The sequence below is a fragment of the Poecilia reticulata genome, chromosome 2, assembly GCF_904066995.2.
Source record: "Poecilia reticulata chromosome 2, P_reticulata-male-v2, whole genome shotgun sequence".
NCBI classification, from domain to species: domain Eukaryota; kingdom Metazoa; phylum Chordata; class Actinopteri; order Cyprinodontiformes; family Poeciliidae; genus Poecilia; species Poecilia reticulata.
In genome coordinates, this window is record NC_088831.1 from 9,613,359 (window position 1) to 9,630,372 (window position 17,014).

The following is a 17,014-nucleotide window of genomic DNA, read 5'->3' on the forward strand; positions in this document are numbered from 1 at the left end:
AAAAAAGGAAACTATTTGAAAGTGGTGAGGATTTCGGCTGGTAAAAAGTTTAACATTTTAACATGTCCAGACACTACGCCATTTCTACGGAAGCAAACCGAAAAGTTTTGAACAGTACAACTATGTCAAGTAATGACAGTCTTGTGTATAGTTAGTATATTGCTGCTATTTTATGCAGAAAAAAACAAATACATTTTGCTGACAATATCTTGGGTGAGTTTAGGAATATTGTTTACCGTGGAAAAGTCTTGACCAAATACATTATTTACATAGAACTTTTAATGTCAAGACATTTTTTTATTTATGTTGCCGCATGTTACGCAGAGCGGGCTTGTAATGTGGGACTCACCTACCGGTCCGGGATAAATTTGTTCTCCTTCCTCTTCTCTGGGCCTTTTCCCCTTTGCAAAGAAACTTTCCAAAGACATCTGATCTGTTTCTTACTCATTTTGCTGCTTGTGGGCTCAGTGTTGGGGCCCAAGTACCCAGACTTCCAATGACTCACTTCCTGCTAAAGAGCCCCCGGGTGGTTGAAGAAATATCCACATATAAACAGCTTATAGTCCGGAAAATACCATAAATAAAAAATAATCTGAATGCTCTCTGGTATTGTTCAGGGGGCCGGACCAAATGTGGAGGCGGGCCGGATCCGGCCCGCGGGCCATAGTTTGGGGACTTTTGTTCTTATGTTAAAAACATTATGTTAAAAACACAACATTCAGTCCGTTACGATATTAGGTTTGCAGGCTTGATATTTATTTTTGCGATTAATAAACCTCTCATGAACACAGCGGTGGTTGATTAGTTAATTTTAAACTGCTGCTGGTAATGGAACCGAAACGCACAGAATTGCGCAACACCTTGTTGAAACAATAATTACTGAGATTATTATTTTTGCTGGGTCATTAACTTGAGCGCGTTTTGTTGATTTTTTGTTGTTGTTGTTGTGTTTAATAAAGTTTGAACGTTTTAAGCGAGTCAGAGGAGGACGTGCTGGTCTCAGCATCCTGGCGGCGTTCAGTTTGTCACGTAATGCCGAGATCGACTCAAAACCTTCCGCGATCGACGTGTTGCACGGCTGCTGTGCAACAGCAAACAATATTGTTTCTGAACAAACAGTTCAGAAACAATATGAAATGGGGAAATAAAAAAATTTTATTAACTGATTAAGTCGTGTTTTAGATTGTTCTTGAAAAACTAATCAGTCACGGTTAATTAGTGGGCACACTCGCGGCTGCACAGTTTAACCCATTAATTTTTTACAGCAGACAGCCGCTCCCCTCTCTTGCAGGTACTGCGTACCCCCTCTAAATCTTTTAGGGGTACGCAGTACCCTGCCGTACCCCCTTACTTTCACCCCTGGTGTTAACGCTATAAAATGAACGCTCTCTATCACCCATGGAGGGATTTCTGGATTTCTTTATTTAAATTGGTTCATTTTTCAGAGGGTATCGTGATTTTAGCTACCAGTAGCAGGAGAACGGAGCTGCGCCAAGAAGCTAACAAACACTGAATAGAAGAAGAGCTGCCATCGATACAGTTGCAGCCAAGCATGGTTTAATGTTACACAATACAGTTTTACCAAGTTGCTCAAAGTCTAAACTGGTATTGTTGTGCATTTAAGGTGTAAAGTTTACCTTCGACCAAACCCCCCCCAAAGGCATCCCAGTGCCCCCCTTTTGTAAAAATGTCAGCCAGCGCCCCCTGGGGGGCAGTACCGCCCACGTTGAGAACCGCCAGTCTAACTGCAAATTTACTATTTTATGAGAGGCCATACTTCTGATTTATTCCCATAAGTATCTGTTTTAAAGGTCTTATTTCTACACTATGTGTGCCTTTTCAAGCTTTTGTACATTTTTAGTGTCAGAATAAAATTTTGACTCTCGCTCCCACTTAGTGCACTGGTTTTGTAAAACAGATCTATGAAACAATGTCAAAGTAGCCACAATTTGTCGAGAGGGAGCAGTACGGTGAGGGGAAGAAAGCACAACAGTCAACACAACAGCATAATGGACTCCTGAGATAAAGAGCAACATTTTTCACATAAACAAAATCCCAGACTCTCCATAAGTATTGTACGGTGCAAGTAAATGTTTGAAGCGTGTGAAAATTAGCGGCTTTTATTCTGGAATTTACAGAACGTGTTTGATACGCACAAATTGTCGCAACTAAAAATCAATCAAGTTGATCAGATCTAATCCAACTTCCTGTAGATGCTTTCAGACAAATCTAACACAGGGTTTATACAGGAATCCCAGAGTTGAATTTACTACTTTTTACCAACTCTTACTACCTCTACAATATTTTTACTACCAACACAAAATCCAACCAATTTCGCGGCGATTTCCTCAATCTTGGGAGATCGGTGATCGCTCTATATTTACGTAAAAAGTCTCTGATCTTTTCTACTTCAGCAAAGGTCTAAAAATCAGCCACTTTCCTCTTCTGCTCGGCAGTGAGAGGTTTGACTGATAGACCGGCCTACCAGGTCATGTCTCCAAGCTGTAGTTATCAATAGTGACCCCACTCTTACCAACTCAGAGACGGTCTTCCTATATTTAGCGACATTTCAATCAAAAAAATGGCACTGGCTAAAATCGGCAGGTCAAACCTTTTATAGATTGATAATCTACGATCTGTGAGAAAGCTGGAGTTGGTGCGCTGACAGCTCATGTAAGACTAAACTTTATCCCACTTACTGGAAGGTCTTAACTGTGACTTTATCTTGACCAAAACCATGTTAAAAACAGGAACCACTATTTATAGTGCTTATCCTAAATCCTTAAGACTGAGGATATTTGTTTTTTTTTTTTTAAGAATATCAGTAAAATGCAAAGACATTCCAATTTCACAAGCCAATGTTTTATTCTCAATAGGATATTAGTTTGCTACCAATTGTCAACACTAGGACAACTCGATAACAATGTTCAAGGGTGTCATGTTTCACAGGTGACCAACACACCAACTCTGTCAGATCATCGTTACAATTAGAGTAGCTGTTTAAATTAGCTAATCAACCACCGCTGTGTTCAGATGATCATTTTTATAATCCCAAAATAACATGAAACAGTTGAGGACAGAATGTGTTGCACTTTGTGTGGGTTAACGTTAACGGGTTTTGTTGCTATGGCAACGAGTCTGAGTGTAGCTAGCCGACAGGAAAGTGGAGGGATATGAGTGGTTTTGAGTTGTTCTTTGACGGTTTTTCTGAGTTATTTTCCCTTTGCCGTTTCGCACTGCTCTAACTGAAGGTTTCACTTGGTTAACGGAACGGTTCTACAGCGGCAGCGCGGCTACGGATTGGCAAGGAAAAGCATCGTCTCTATGCCTTCGCGAAATTTCCGGATGTAAGCAATAGCATGAAACGTGTCGAAATGGTATGAGCTAATAATGAATGATAAACTTGTACGTAAAAGTTCTACCACTTTTCCTACAATTGCAGTGGAATTTTCACTTTTGAGTTTGTTCACGCTGGAAGCTGTTAGCGCTGCAGTTGGTGTTATTTAACTTACTTTAGTTGCTTCGGTGTTCAGAGTAGCTCAGCTCAGAGCGCTGGCTTTAGAGTCAGCAAGGTCCTCTGCCTGTCTGCAGCTCCCGTCGCGTCGCTGGTAAAAACGTTAGCTTTTTACCAGCTAACGTTTTTACCAGCTAGCTCAGCCTAGCTTGAGCTAGCTTCAGCCTAGCTCAAGCTAGGGTGAGAACTAGCTTCAGCTTGAGTTTGCAGTTGGGTCGCTTCGTTTAGCACCAAAACACGAAACGGGGATCTGCACCATGGTGGAGCCTCAACCCGCGCAGGAATCCGCTGCTGATGAATGGCGGATGCTCCGCTCGGTCTGATTTGATCACCGTTCCAGGTCAACTTTAGATTTTTTTTTTCTGTATACTTTACAAAATGCCTTTCGGTCATCTCTAGTCTTTGAATCTCGGATCATCGAGCCAAAGTTGTGAAACTTATATTTTCCCATGGCGAAGCGCAAAATGACTAGCTAATCTCAACACGTTAGGCGGTTCCAACACTACGCATGCGCACAGCAGCTTGAAGTCCATCAGTGACAGCTCAGGTCCTGGCAGGACCGTAGTTATATATTTTTTTATATTTTAGATATTTATATTTTTTATATACAGATTTTAGTAAAATGAACTTAAAACAGTAAGTGAGCATCAATGGAAAATTACAAATATTTTGAAGGGATAATCAAAAATGTACTACTTTTTACTACCATTAGTTACTGGCCTGCATTTTTACTACTTTTGACTGGCCTTAATTTGAGCTAATTTAATTTATTACCTTTTACTACCTTTTACCACCGGAAAAAATACATTTCTTCTTTCACAACCGCTTTACCTTGTATCTATTCTCTCCCCTATGTATGAGATTAATATGTACATCTGTTTCAATAACTACTGGTGACCTCCAAGCCTAATTTGTTTTTTGGATTTGCCATTATGTGATGACTTAGAAGAGGTTCAATTTGTTCCAAGTTATTACAAGCCATGTGTTGTGAAGACCACATCGATAGACCCTCTGTGCTGTAAATGCCTTCTCCCACCTGATTTTCATTCCATTGATTGTAAACACCTGACTCTAATTCCACCTTCAAATTGCTGCTAACCATAGACACTCTCCTACTAGTGCCACAAAGTGCCGTCTTCTATTGTGCAAGTAATCTTTAGCTCCGAATGACTCGGCACAGGCAGGCGCTACGCGAACCGCCTGACATTGATTGTAACAACACAAAACCAACCGCACTAAGAAATGTCTGAAAGGAGGAAAATAATGAGAAGGGAAAGAGGGACGGTAGACAAACATCTCCGTGTAAAAGCATACATGCGGTACATTCAGATGAACACACACGCTTCACTCCAAGCCGGTCGGTGAGCCAGCCAACAAGCTAGCTAGCTAACAAACCAGGGGAGTGCGTGGGCTGTCATCCCTATGTTTCTGCAGCTCCACAAGCATAAATTAAGCCCCTGGGAGAGGCTGAGAACTAGATACAGAGGGATAAAGAGTGGGAGAGAGAGCGAGAAGAAACCAAGGGAGCAAGTAAGAGAGTCAGAGATGAAGAAGGGGAAGAGACAAGGCCTAGAGACAAGGCAGAAGCCCCAAAGACTGAACACGAGAAAGAGTGGGAGGCAGCAACCCGCTCTCAATTCCCCTCTAAAACCTCTGCCAACTGTGCAGCTGAGGGCTTTCATCATCTCTATTTTTTTTCTCTCTCTTTTTTTTTTGTGGGGCCATTTTCCAACTCTAAATGCATCACATCATCGGCCAGGGGTGCTAAAGAAACTACCCAGAATAATTTGGATCACTTGTAAGGTTTATGAGTCACAAGCAATCCGTCATTCAATTTTACACCAAATCAATAAATTCCTTTACCTCCAGCTTGTCTGTCGTAGAAAGATTAACCCTGAAGTCAAGACTTGCAACATAAACGAAAGGGCAAAACATTAGCTGTCAGTTACAGGAGAATGGCAGTCCGTAATTGACCTCAGTAGGGAAACGCGTTACTTCTTACATTGTCCTCTGAAAGTGACCTCCAACAGAGTTTTGCTGTCCTGGTAGATGTCAGAGTAGATGTCATCCGTGTTGTCAGAGTAGATGTCATCCATCATTCAGCCATCAGAGAAGACACAGCGACAAGTTGTACTATGGTTTTCTCTATCTCGCTTAGTCTCGTTACTTTTTCTACCAATAACACTGAATCTGTTTCATGTTCTGGGTTTTGAAGATTTGGTTATTAAGAAATTGGTCAATTATATCCCGTTTCTGTGTGGTCTGACGGGGGTCTCACTGACCCCGCGTGTGCTTACACAGTTTTTTTTTGTTTTTTTTTTCATGTGTAGTTTTGGGAACTGACGGGAAAACGCCCCGCTTCCCGGCTGCGACATATGCCGTGCTCCTCCTGCGTATTGTTCTAAGACCCCAGGATGGCCCGTGTACTTTCACCTTCAGATAGAAGGAAATTGATTACAATTTTCAGGAAAATTACTTAAGTCTGGACTAAGAAAAGAAAAAAAATGAGCCATGAAATCTTTATGAAACGTCTTAGACATGGAGGGTGTAGCCTAGCCTAAAAGATTTATAAAGTCATTGGAACAGTCAGTATATAACCTAAGAATTGTTAACCATTGTAGTGCTAGCATTAGGTTGTGGAACCGTTTCACTAGTGTAAATACAAAGCCGTAACATAATTAGATGTTCACGATTCCAAACAATAAAAATTTGATACCAGGTACCAGCTCAATAAGCCTCGTCAACTTAAGTCATCCATAACGAGACAAAATCTAAACAAGAACAAGGAGCAGAAAGACTTTTTGCAAGACATGGTAAGAAAGGAATGAATCAGGATTTTCCTGATTCTAAAAGAGATATGTCATCCTGGTATTTTTCCAGATATGTGTCTGTTGATAGCAAGAAGTCTGATGGGGGATCCTGGTATCAATAAAAGCTGAAGACCAAGAGAACAACTCTGCCTTAGGAAAAAAATAAATCACTCCATCTCATATCTGACAACAAACTGCCTTGGGTGCTACACAGCACCGGCTCAGAGATAGTCTTAAACTTAATTTATCCTCAGATGGATTCTTATAGCACTGAGCAGATGGTCCCAGTGCCTTATATATGATGTTTTTACCACATCCAGCCAACAGATATAAAATATTGAGAAGGCCATAAGATGATACACCTGTCGAATTATTTCGATTGGGATATGTGTTGGTGGGTTTTTGTATTTTTCTTTTCACTGGGATTGAGGGACTGGGGCCAGTCTTCTATCTTGTGGCGACTCGCTATCCCTGCAGGCCCTCTCATGTTGCTTGCATTTGTCGAAACGGAATCAGCGGCCGTCTCGGCTCACCAGACCACCGGACCAATAACCGCAGTGGCGGTCGGTCGAGCCATTTCCCTGTCGTTTCTGGGTAATCTTCTGAAACGAGAAAGTGTTTCGGCCGAGACGAGACCGGGGGAAGATTAGGAGGCGGTTAAAGCAAGTAATGACACAAATAGAAAAAAATATCTGTGCCTGGCAAATGTAACACCCAACAGAAAGGTTAACAGAGGCCGGGAACGCAGCATCAAACATGAAAACTTGGCTCTCGGAGTTGTTATTCTCCTTCCCACTGCTGGCGTCTGATTCTCTGAATCACCATGAGCATCTCCTCTCAGAGCATAGTTGTTTCAACCATTGCGTGTTTTTTGGAGGGCTTCCCAAACGCGGAGTGACTCAAAACACAAGATTGCTTGATAGGGAGTGCTGGGAAAAAGCCAGATTTGCTTCTTTTTTTTTTTTTTTGATGTAGCTGCCATTCAGAAAGTTAAAAAAAAATGATACAATGTGATAAAGATACAACGTGTAGGACTTTCAGCTTCGTGGCTCAGCCGGTACAAACGGAGGCGCAGATGCTCTTGTGAAGATCCTGTGGTCAGAACAGTGAACCCGGTCAGTCTCATTGGACTTGACATGGCACAGCACTTACCCTCTCATCAAGCGTGGGTGATTGAGTGGACGTAATATGTAACGCTTTGTGTCTGTGAGAGTAAACAAAATGTTTTGTTTCTGTCGGAGCGAACTGCGGATTCACATCGCAGTAGCACGTGATGCTACATGCTGGATGTTGGTCTTTTAGACTTGAAATATTTCAACTCAAGCGTTAGTTGCAGAGAAGAAAATTACATTATTTTAATTTTGTCAATCAACCATTAAATAAAGGTGATGGAAATTGCAAAATAAAATAAAAAAGTCCTCAATTTTGCAAAAAAGAAAAAAAAAAGCTCCCTCCAGGTGCAAATGCAAATTATGCCTAATTTGCATTTTCCTTTTGCAATATATTTTTTTAATTTTCCTCAAAATGCACTTGACAATTGGATTAAAACATGGCTAATAAGTATCTTTTTCATAACATGACTTAAATTTCTTAACCGAGCCCACATGTCTGTCCACTAGTTGTCTTTCCATCTTTTTATACACTAACACATTCATTTGTTGAAGAGCAGCAAATTGCTCAAATTCCCATTAATAGAGGTGGTCACACTTGCTGATATTTAATCATTCAACAGTATTTCTTATGCATTTTGTTTTTACATTTTGGTTTCATTTGTTGGGTTGCTTTCCGATTCTCTGTACGGAAATTGAAAGAGAGTGAACCTTCTTTCAGTCATGGCTGCAAATATCGAATTTGCATATCTGAAAGGCACTTTAATCAGTCCAAACTGTAACACTGTTCCACCCTGCTCCTGTTGCTGTTTGCAATCACTCGCTTCATCTTGTGTAATACATGTTTTCCCTTTTAACCACAGCAGATTTATCTGCAGCAGAGCCGCAACCCAAACCCCTTCCAGCTCCGGGCTGCCGCCGCTTTGCTAACTGGAATTCCAGCGCTGCGAACACAAAGCAAGATAAAACCTCTTAATCTGCTGTCACTACCGCTCAAAATGTGCAGGCATGTGTGTGTGTGTGTGTGTGTGTGTGCGTGTGTGTGTGAGTGAGTGAGTGTGGCCGAAGCGACTGCTTTAGTGTTCTTTGTACGAGAGCGGGCTTGAATGCCCAGGGCATCTGTTGACCCAGCTGGCATTTGCTGAGCGGTTGTAGGCCGTCAGGTTTAAGGACAACATTTATCCAGCATGCATTTGTATTTCCCATTCGTGTGTATGCAAAAAAAAAGAAAGATGGACGCATTGTAGTTGATGTTGCTCTGTGTGGGTGGGTGTGTTTCTCTGGGAATGAGGTCAAGAGTAACATTTCCAGTTTTTCCTCTTAATTTCAGTGAGGAAGGTTGAAATAAAAAAAACATCTGAATAACACTGAAAGTTATTTAATGGCTAAAAGCTTTTGGCAAGTGAAAATAGCCAGGAAACAAATCCCAGCATGACACACCGTGCACAAATTGCCAGAAACATTTTCTCTGAAATCACTGCCTTTTCTATCCACATGAATTTTGCGAAGTAAACCCCTGTTGCCTCATCTCTTGTGCACAAGTGCCACATCGGCTGCCTTTTTAGCCTGTGGTGCAAAGTAACAACTCCCTCGCTGTTCCCGTCATATTTAGTTTTGGATGAAAAAAAGTTGAGGAAGAATATGCTTTTGTTTTGATTTAACAATGAAAGTCTTGCAGGCGTTAGGAGGAAAGAAAAGGGAGATATCTTGAAAAGCAGTAGCAGCTTTGACAGAGAGCGTCTTCTGCAGGATGCAGCTACAAGGAGGAAATGTCAATGCACAGGAATAAATAATCGCACATATACAGACTTTCATCCTCTTAAGGCATCAGGATGTGGCTGATAATATAAAAGCCGCCACCGAAACAATTTAAAAAACGGGTCAAACATCCTAGAATTTTGTTGGACCGCCTTTAGAGTTGATGACAGCACCCATAAACTTCTGCAGTGTCCCAACATCAAATCCCAAAGACTCTCAATGGGGTTAAGGTCTGGACACTGGTGTGAAAATTAAAGACATTTTCTCCAGTATGCCTCACTTGCGGCATTACAATTACAAATGTGCACAAAACTGTTTTAATATTGTGCTGACGAAAGCAATTTCGCATGTTTACATGATAGATCACTCATCCAAAATCATGGATGACATGACATTTCAGCCACAGCATGTCGGAGTCTTATTGAAGCGTTGGATTGACGAGCTCCTTATACTCAGGATTGGCTGCATATGAACGTCTTTTCCGTGCTCCATGAAAGCCTGCAAACAAGCAGCATTTTAGGAATGATTTTTTTCAAGAATCATTGAATCCTCGTTGCCTTAAAAAAAAAGAAAAAAATCACTTTCTAATCAGGCCGTAATTGAAGGTCCATTACATCTGCTATGGCAAACAATACCGTAATTTTACACACAGTCCTTCTGCTTTATGGCGTAGAAGTAAAGACATAATAAATAAGATGCGTCGTGGTTCATCTGAGGTTAATTGAAAACTGGAAAGAATTGGAGTGTTTTTGATCACACCGCGATAAAGCTCCAGAATGGAATAAACAAATCTCTCCGCGCGCTCGTGTCTTATCGATCGGCTGTCAAAGAACGACTAAAGAGAAAGAAATCAACACATCCATTCACACCGACGTGTTTTGCAAACAGCATGCTTGGTAAAAACGAGAAAGGAAAAAGCTTGAAAGCTGCTTTCCGTTTTTGACAACTTTTCCACCGTTCCACGGTTCGCGGTTCGACATGGAAAATTTCATTGTGAACAGAAGATTTGGCTAGCCGTTCTGTTCTTTAAGGCGCCGTTTGAGCGTCAAGGAAGCTTTGTCATGTAAGGTTGGTCATGGTGTTTTCTTCTCTCGCTGCTCGCAGCTCCCGACGTACATCTCGAATGCCCGTTCTCCTTAAACTACAACGTATTTTCTTGAGAACTGAATGTTTATCCGAGCACCTGTTTGACTCCACAGCTAAACATAAAGACGTCGGTGTCAGTAAGCCCTGTATAAACCAAGACTCAAGCCCACATGTGTGGATTTTCTGCACATATGGCTGGTAGTCTATATGTTGTTGTCGCTATGTGGCGACGGTGAAGAACCAGTTTGGTTTAAAAAAAACAACTAAATCATGTAAAATCAACTTTCTTGAGCTTCATATCATGCTGTAATGTTATCGAAATGTTACAAGAGGATCCAAAAGAGGAGCATTTATTTTTTCCATTTGCCGCGCAATTGTGCAGGTGGAGTCACCGGACGAATTTCAGAGAGTTTTTTCAAACAAGTCGTGGCAGCAGAGCTGCTGAGCTCCTGATGAGACTGATAGAATCGGTCTGCAGAAGTCACAGCAACTTTTCAGATCCGAATCAAATCACTCACAGTTTGCCGACTCGCCGGAAAAAGACTTAGGAGGGGATTTTTTAAAAATCCTTTATCAGTTAGTAGAAAACCTGAATGGACATCTGCGGTTTGTTTTTGTTGTTTTTGCCGGGAAATACTGTTTTAAGATATGAAAATTTGTACAGTCAGTTTGGCTGTCCACTGTAAATACTCAGTGTAGTGAGGCTGCTCCTTTTTGAGAGAGAACCAGTTTCTGCATGTGGTCCAAAGAGTTAAAGAACAATGCAATCGAGTTTGTCTGTGCATTTTTACAAATGTTTTGAGCTATTTTGGAGGAATGTTAAGAGCATAAAAAAACTGTGTGTTGCAATGGAAAAATAGTTTAATTTTTTCACCTCCAAAACCTGATAATGTGCTATTCAAAGTGACTCTGGCCACTTGCCGAATGCTAATTGGGCTGAGGATGCAGTTTGGACACCAAACACGGAAGTTCACGGTGTCTTGATTTGGAAACGTTGCATTTAGATATCTCGTAGGGATTCATTAGGCTTGCCATAATTATCATATCCGAGAGCTTTTTTTTTTTTGTTAAACCTCTTCATTATGCTCCTTTTGGAAAACAAATGACTCATTTGAATAAAAGCAGTGTATCCTTGAAATGAAGCTGCTTTGATAACAAAAGAGCCAGCGAGTTTGTCACTCTAATTGCGGCACTTTGCTCTTCAGAGAAGTTTGAGTTAGTTTAGATGGGTAATTATGTGCATTTGTATAGAAATTACCTGAAGTGCCATTTGGAAAATCGCAGATAATGTGAGAGAGCTTTACAATAATTTCTGAAAAGTTGAGTTGAGACTCTTGGCCCTCGAATAGCCTTCCATCGATTGCTTTTTCAGCTGATTAAATTATATTGAAACAGACCAAATGAAAGGACACATGGACAAGGTCGAAGTGCAAATTACACTCAAGAAATATCTCAACTATAATCCAAACAGTGCAGACAGACTGTGATGTAAACACCGGGCAACGTTGCTGACAACAACTAACACATTCAGTTCTAGTTTCAGAGGTAGACTTTATGTGCAGAGTCAAAATGTACAATACAATCCCACATTTTTTGGTGTGGTATTATACATTTTGCACTATAAATATTCAAAAGTTGCAGTCAGAAAAAAATTGAAAAGCATCTTGATTAGAGCACTAAAATGTCAATTTTGTCTTGAATTCAGTTGAAGCAAGAAATGTGACCTTTATCAAAACAGTCAATTAAAAAAAAAGACAACTTTGCTCTTTTGAGGTAATGTTATACTAAGTGAGGCTATATCCACTTTAATAAGATTATTTTTTTTAATGGTAAATTATGACAGAAAAACCCAGAGAAACAAAAATTCACAATTTAAGTGATTTTTTTATATATATTTCTTTCATTTAAATTCTCTTTTTGTTTCACGTTTTCCTGTTGCAGGTGTTAACCCTCTGGGAAACAATTCCTTTCGCTTCGTTCTTATCTTCAACTCGCAGCAGTCACTGCCGGAAGTGCGTTAGTCTTGAAGGCAGCAATGTCCTCCATCATCTCCAGCTATTCAAGATGAACTTCGCCATAACGCTGGAAAAAATCGGTGCTTCATAAATCACTTGATTTATCAGGTTTATATAAGGCATCATTCTGTTAACTATACAACTGAAACTTGTGCACATTTGGCATATTAATAAAAGACAAGATCTCAGATAATAAGAAAAGGTCTTAAAACACATTCATGTAATACAGTAAAATGAAAAAGATGAACAAAAATAACTTATTGCAGCACAAGGCTGTCAAGTGGCAGAGTTTCTATTTTCTCCTAAAGGTTAAAGGTCACACAAACAAGCTACATCTTATAAGCTTTAGGTAAAGAGAGATGGGCATTCAGATTTAAAAAGAAACCAATTATCTCCTCTTGTTCATTTAAAAACGCTTTTGCTTTACGTAAAAATTGTCTTTATGATTTCTATGCTAAAACATATGGGTGCATTTTTCTGTTGTGTCCAAAAAATTGAATAGCAATAAAACAAAATCAATTAAAAATATGACATTTTGTTGATATCCGACAACCACGCTGTAGCTTTCCTGTTCAACACAATTATTTCCAACTGAGGTAGATTTTCTGTTTCATGTGTGAAGAAAAGGGATGTCTTGGGTTTAATTTAGAAAATTTACTTTCGCAAAAATGATTAATTTGAAAAATTGTGCGATGTAGGTGTGCTGCTGTGTTCAGATTAGAAAACGTCTCTTAATTCTCTTAATTATAGGAAAATACTTGTTATTAATCCTAGAAGACAGGAAAGTTAGTGAGATTGTTCTTCCTCCACAGCAAGTTTTAGTGGATTAAGTAATTATATTAACAGATCTTTGTTAAGAATAATGCTCATTAAGTGCAAAGAAAGAATATGGATCTTGCATGAAGCTACAAAATAAAGTTAGCAAGATTGGAAGAAGCTCAAGGAAAAGTAATTTGCATTTTGTGGTTGAGAAGAAAATTGTCATTGCTCTCGTTGAGCATTTTTGAGATGCATTCTTTAGCACATTTTCAATAAAACTGCTCAAGAAAATGTGGTTTTGCACCCAAAACTATTCAACCCTTCCATTTATTTTTCCAACTATTTACATTTTCCAGTGCATCCGAGGTTTAACCACAGATTGATCAATACTCCAACTTCTCAATGGCTGTTCTTTTGTTCGTCCCAAACATTCGCTTTTGGGACTTTATTTAGTTTGTTACATCCCACAGCAGGGATGAATCGTTAGGAGTTGTTCTTTGAAAAGAAAAAAAAAACGGATCAGGAGGATCAGGTTCTGTCTTAAGAACAGGAGCAACTCCATCAGATGTACATCCAGGTTTAAGCCTTTTCAACCTGTGAAATACTTTGCACCTTGCTGACTCAGCGGATCATTGTCAAACAAGGCAACAGCTTAGACAAAAACCACCAAGTCAGTTTGTTGATATCCATGTTCAAGTCTCTCAAATATTCTGTGTTTTTGCCTAAAAAGATGCTATCTGCAGTGAGAAAGCAGTTGCAGCCTCTTGTCACACTCAGATATTTCAGATTATTAAGCAATTTTTAATATTAAAGACGACCCAATGACTTACAAAAAGCAGTTTTCAAGCTGATTTCATAAACTAAGGGAAAACGCTACATAAACCAACTTAGCCCAATGTGATAGTAGACAGACTTAAAAATGTCTATTAGTTAGTGGCCCCAAGCACACTTTGGTTATGCTCCAAAACACAACACAAGTTCAAATCAGAATAATAAAAAAAGACAAAATAAAGGTTTTGGAGAGACTTAGAAAAAGCCCAGACTTGAATCCAGTTGTCATTCATCCTTGGTAGCTGGATTATTTATATAATTTTTGAAATAAGAGTCGGTCAGAACTCTGCACCACACAATACTCATTGCTCATTATCCCAAATGATTGATGGCAGTTTTTGTGTTCCAAGATTGAAACTAAATAATTACATTCAGGGTTCATTAACTTTTTCATATGAGGCCAAGTTGGTTTAAGTCACTTTTATTTCCCTTCATAAGCTAAATTATTATCTGAAAACTGCATTTTGTACAAACTCTGGTTATTTTTCTGACATTAAATTGTTTTTTTGTGTCATTAAAAAAAATTGGTTGTGGGGTAGACACATTTTCACACTACTATAATTTTCATATCAGTAGCTTTGGATTTTGGAAGGTTTTGCTTGTTGCTGCAGAATGACTCTCCTCTTCAGATGTGTTTCACAAATTACATTTCAATGAGATGTGACAATGTGAGAAAAAAAAAGAAGAAAAAAGCTTCACGACGGCTGAAGATGACTCCACAAAACACCAAGGCCGGTTCGGAATTGTCAAATCCTCCTGACAATGTCGTTCAGGTTCAATTACTCTACTAGTATAATGAAAATCACGTTCATCTCTTTTTTTTTTTGCCTTGAATTAGTGCTACCTTGGTTTCTGAGAGCCCTCATAACCACAGCAGGAACAAGGTGCCACTAACCCTCCCAAAAGAAATGACAATCTCAGTCGTTGTGTGGTTTATGTCTCCTCTGAGGCCGTTACCTTCAGAGGAGGAAGAGGGGGGAAAAGCAGGCCGGTTCACCACAAGGTCTGTTGTTGCCAAGGGCTGATTATTCATTTCATATAAATAGAAATTGCGGCGCTGAACATAAACCATCACTATTTACACTCAGAATTACTTCAACACAACTCGTGTCGTTGTGGGTGTGCAACTCTACTTGTGAGAAATGTCACAAAGGCCACAGCGTATCTAGACTCGGAGGGGTTATTAGCATCTTCAAAAGGTTTTATTGGGTCCCAGATGACATTTTAAAATGTCTGGCCGCCTTGCTGAGCTGTAGTTTTAAACCACGCCTAATTCCTTTACACATTGCTTTCAAAGATTTCTTGGAATCCTTTAATAAGGTCTTGGAGCAAATGTTCTACCCACGTTCAAAAGACAGTTTTCTTTGAACCGCCGGTGCTTTGGCACGACATGCATCACCCTTCTGTTGATCCATTCTCTGCTAGTTTTATGCTTGGCTCTTTGGGAGCCTCCTAAGAAGTTTCTCAAATAAAGTACGAAGCTTAAATTTTTCGCAGAGAGCGATGAACAGTAAACTGAAAATTGTTGATGAAAGACCTTCATAAAGTCTAGAAAGCTATTGACTGAAGCCACATTAGAGGTTTGCCGCCTTGGAAAGAGAGATATAAAGCAACGGAAGGATGACTCAACAGTTTTGCAGCGTTGTGTTTAGTGAGAGTCAATTCGAATGCCTGACAGGCTCGTTCTACTTGAACAAATTGTACACATCCTTAATTTATGAGCGCAAACAAACCTCATTTTCTACTTCTCCCATCTGACCAACCTAATCAGATCAGGTTGAGGCCAGATAGTGCTTGAAACGTTGGTGAGGGATGGGCGTGCATGTGCCAGCAGGATCGAATCAATGGGTTAATCAATAAATGTAGGCGAGGGGGGGAAGGGTTGAGGGCTGAAAGTAGAGTATTACTTAGGGCCGGAGGCAGATCATTCAGTCATCTTGATTAAAGGCCCCCTCTTGGTGGTTAAGGCCAGGGTGCAATGAGTCGACACCAGATCTGGGTCACCTATGAGCTGAAATCCTTTTAATTACTCAGGGTATTTGCGCTTTAGTCAGCCTGGCAGATGCGGGAGTAGAAGTGAGGGTTGAAATATTTAATCTAAGTGGCTTTGCAGATCTTCCCAAGCACATCCAAGCTCTTAGAGTGGAATCGCTACATCGAACGCATGCAACTTTTACTGGAGGCACTTCTTTGATTGCTGCTTTGGCGCAGTGAGTTCCAACCTTGACGGGCTGCAGCCAGGTTGTCACGAAGCCAAATACACAACAACAGAGGACTGATTACCCCCTCTGGAAATGAAGCCACCAAAAATGGGAATTGACAGAAGCTACCAGCAGAATCCCATCAAGCAGAAAAGCATTTAATCTCCTAAGATTTCCTTTTTGCTTGTGTGATACGTTTGCACTCTGAAAGTTATTGCAAGCTCAATGATTTTGTGCCCATGTGTTCCGCTTTATGTATAAACTATTTTGTCTTAAAGGGTAATAATCCTAAACCCCAAGACTGTTGCTCACAAAGAACTAATAAAAGCAAGCCACTGAGACTCATACACTTGACAAAAAAAAAAGTAAATCAATGAGATAATAAAAATAATAATAATAATAATAAAAGTATCTGGCAATAACACCAATAACTCCTTAGGGATAATGCAAGATTATCACCACTACACACCCCCTGTGGGGTAATACCGATGGCAACAGTCGCAGAGGCTGCAGAGTATGGAAGTGCACGACTGCTGGCAGCTCTTCAGTGCAACACATGGGACTTTCATCAAAGCTCACTTCAAAAGCTAACACCCGAGCTTAAAATCTTTGGGGGATTTCAGAGAAAACCTAAACAAGAGCTGACACGCTGAATGTGACCGGTGGGTGTCAGATAAAAGCCAGCCTCAGATTAAAAGAAAGGATAGTAAGTCTTTTCCTCTTGCAAAATAATGTTTTTGCTTAATTTGTGACACCAAATGTAATGAATATGCAAAAAAAAAAAATTCCAATGTGCCCCGCAATTGTTTGCGATCACATAATACTGAAAAGAAAAAACACGAAGAAATAAGGCAGATGCTCCGAATGTAAAGCAATGCCATTATGGGACATAATGTCCAAAATAAGCCAAACAAGACACAGGTGCGCGGTT

The 17,014-nt window shown here is 40.0% G+C and overlaps 1 long non-coding RNA gene across 1 annotated transcript in view; it reads right to left on the reverse strand.

The window, feature by feature from the left end:
* Positions 1-17,014, reverse strand: part of LOC145555300 (uncharacterized) — an 80,848-nt gene that overhangs the window by 37,622 nt on the left and 26,212 nt on the right. The gene's annotated exons all lie outside the window — the stretch shown is intronic.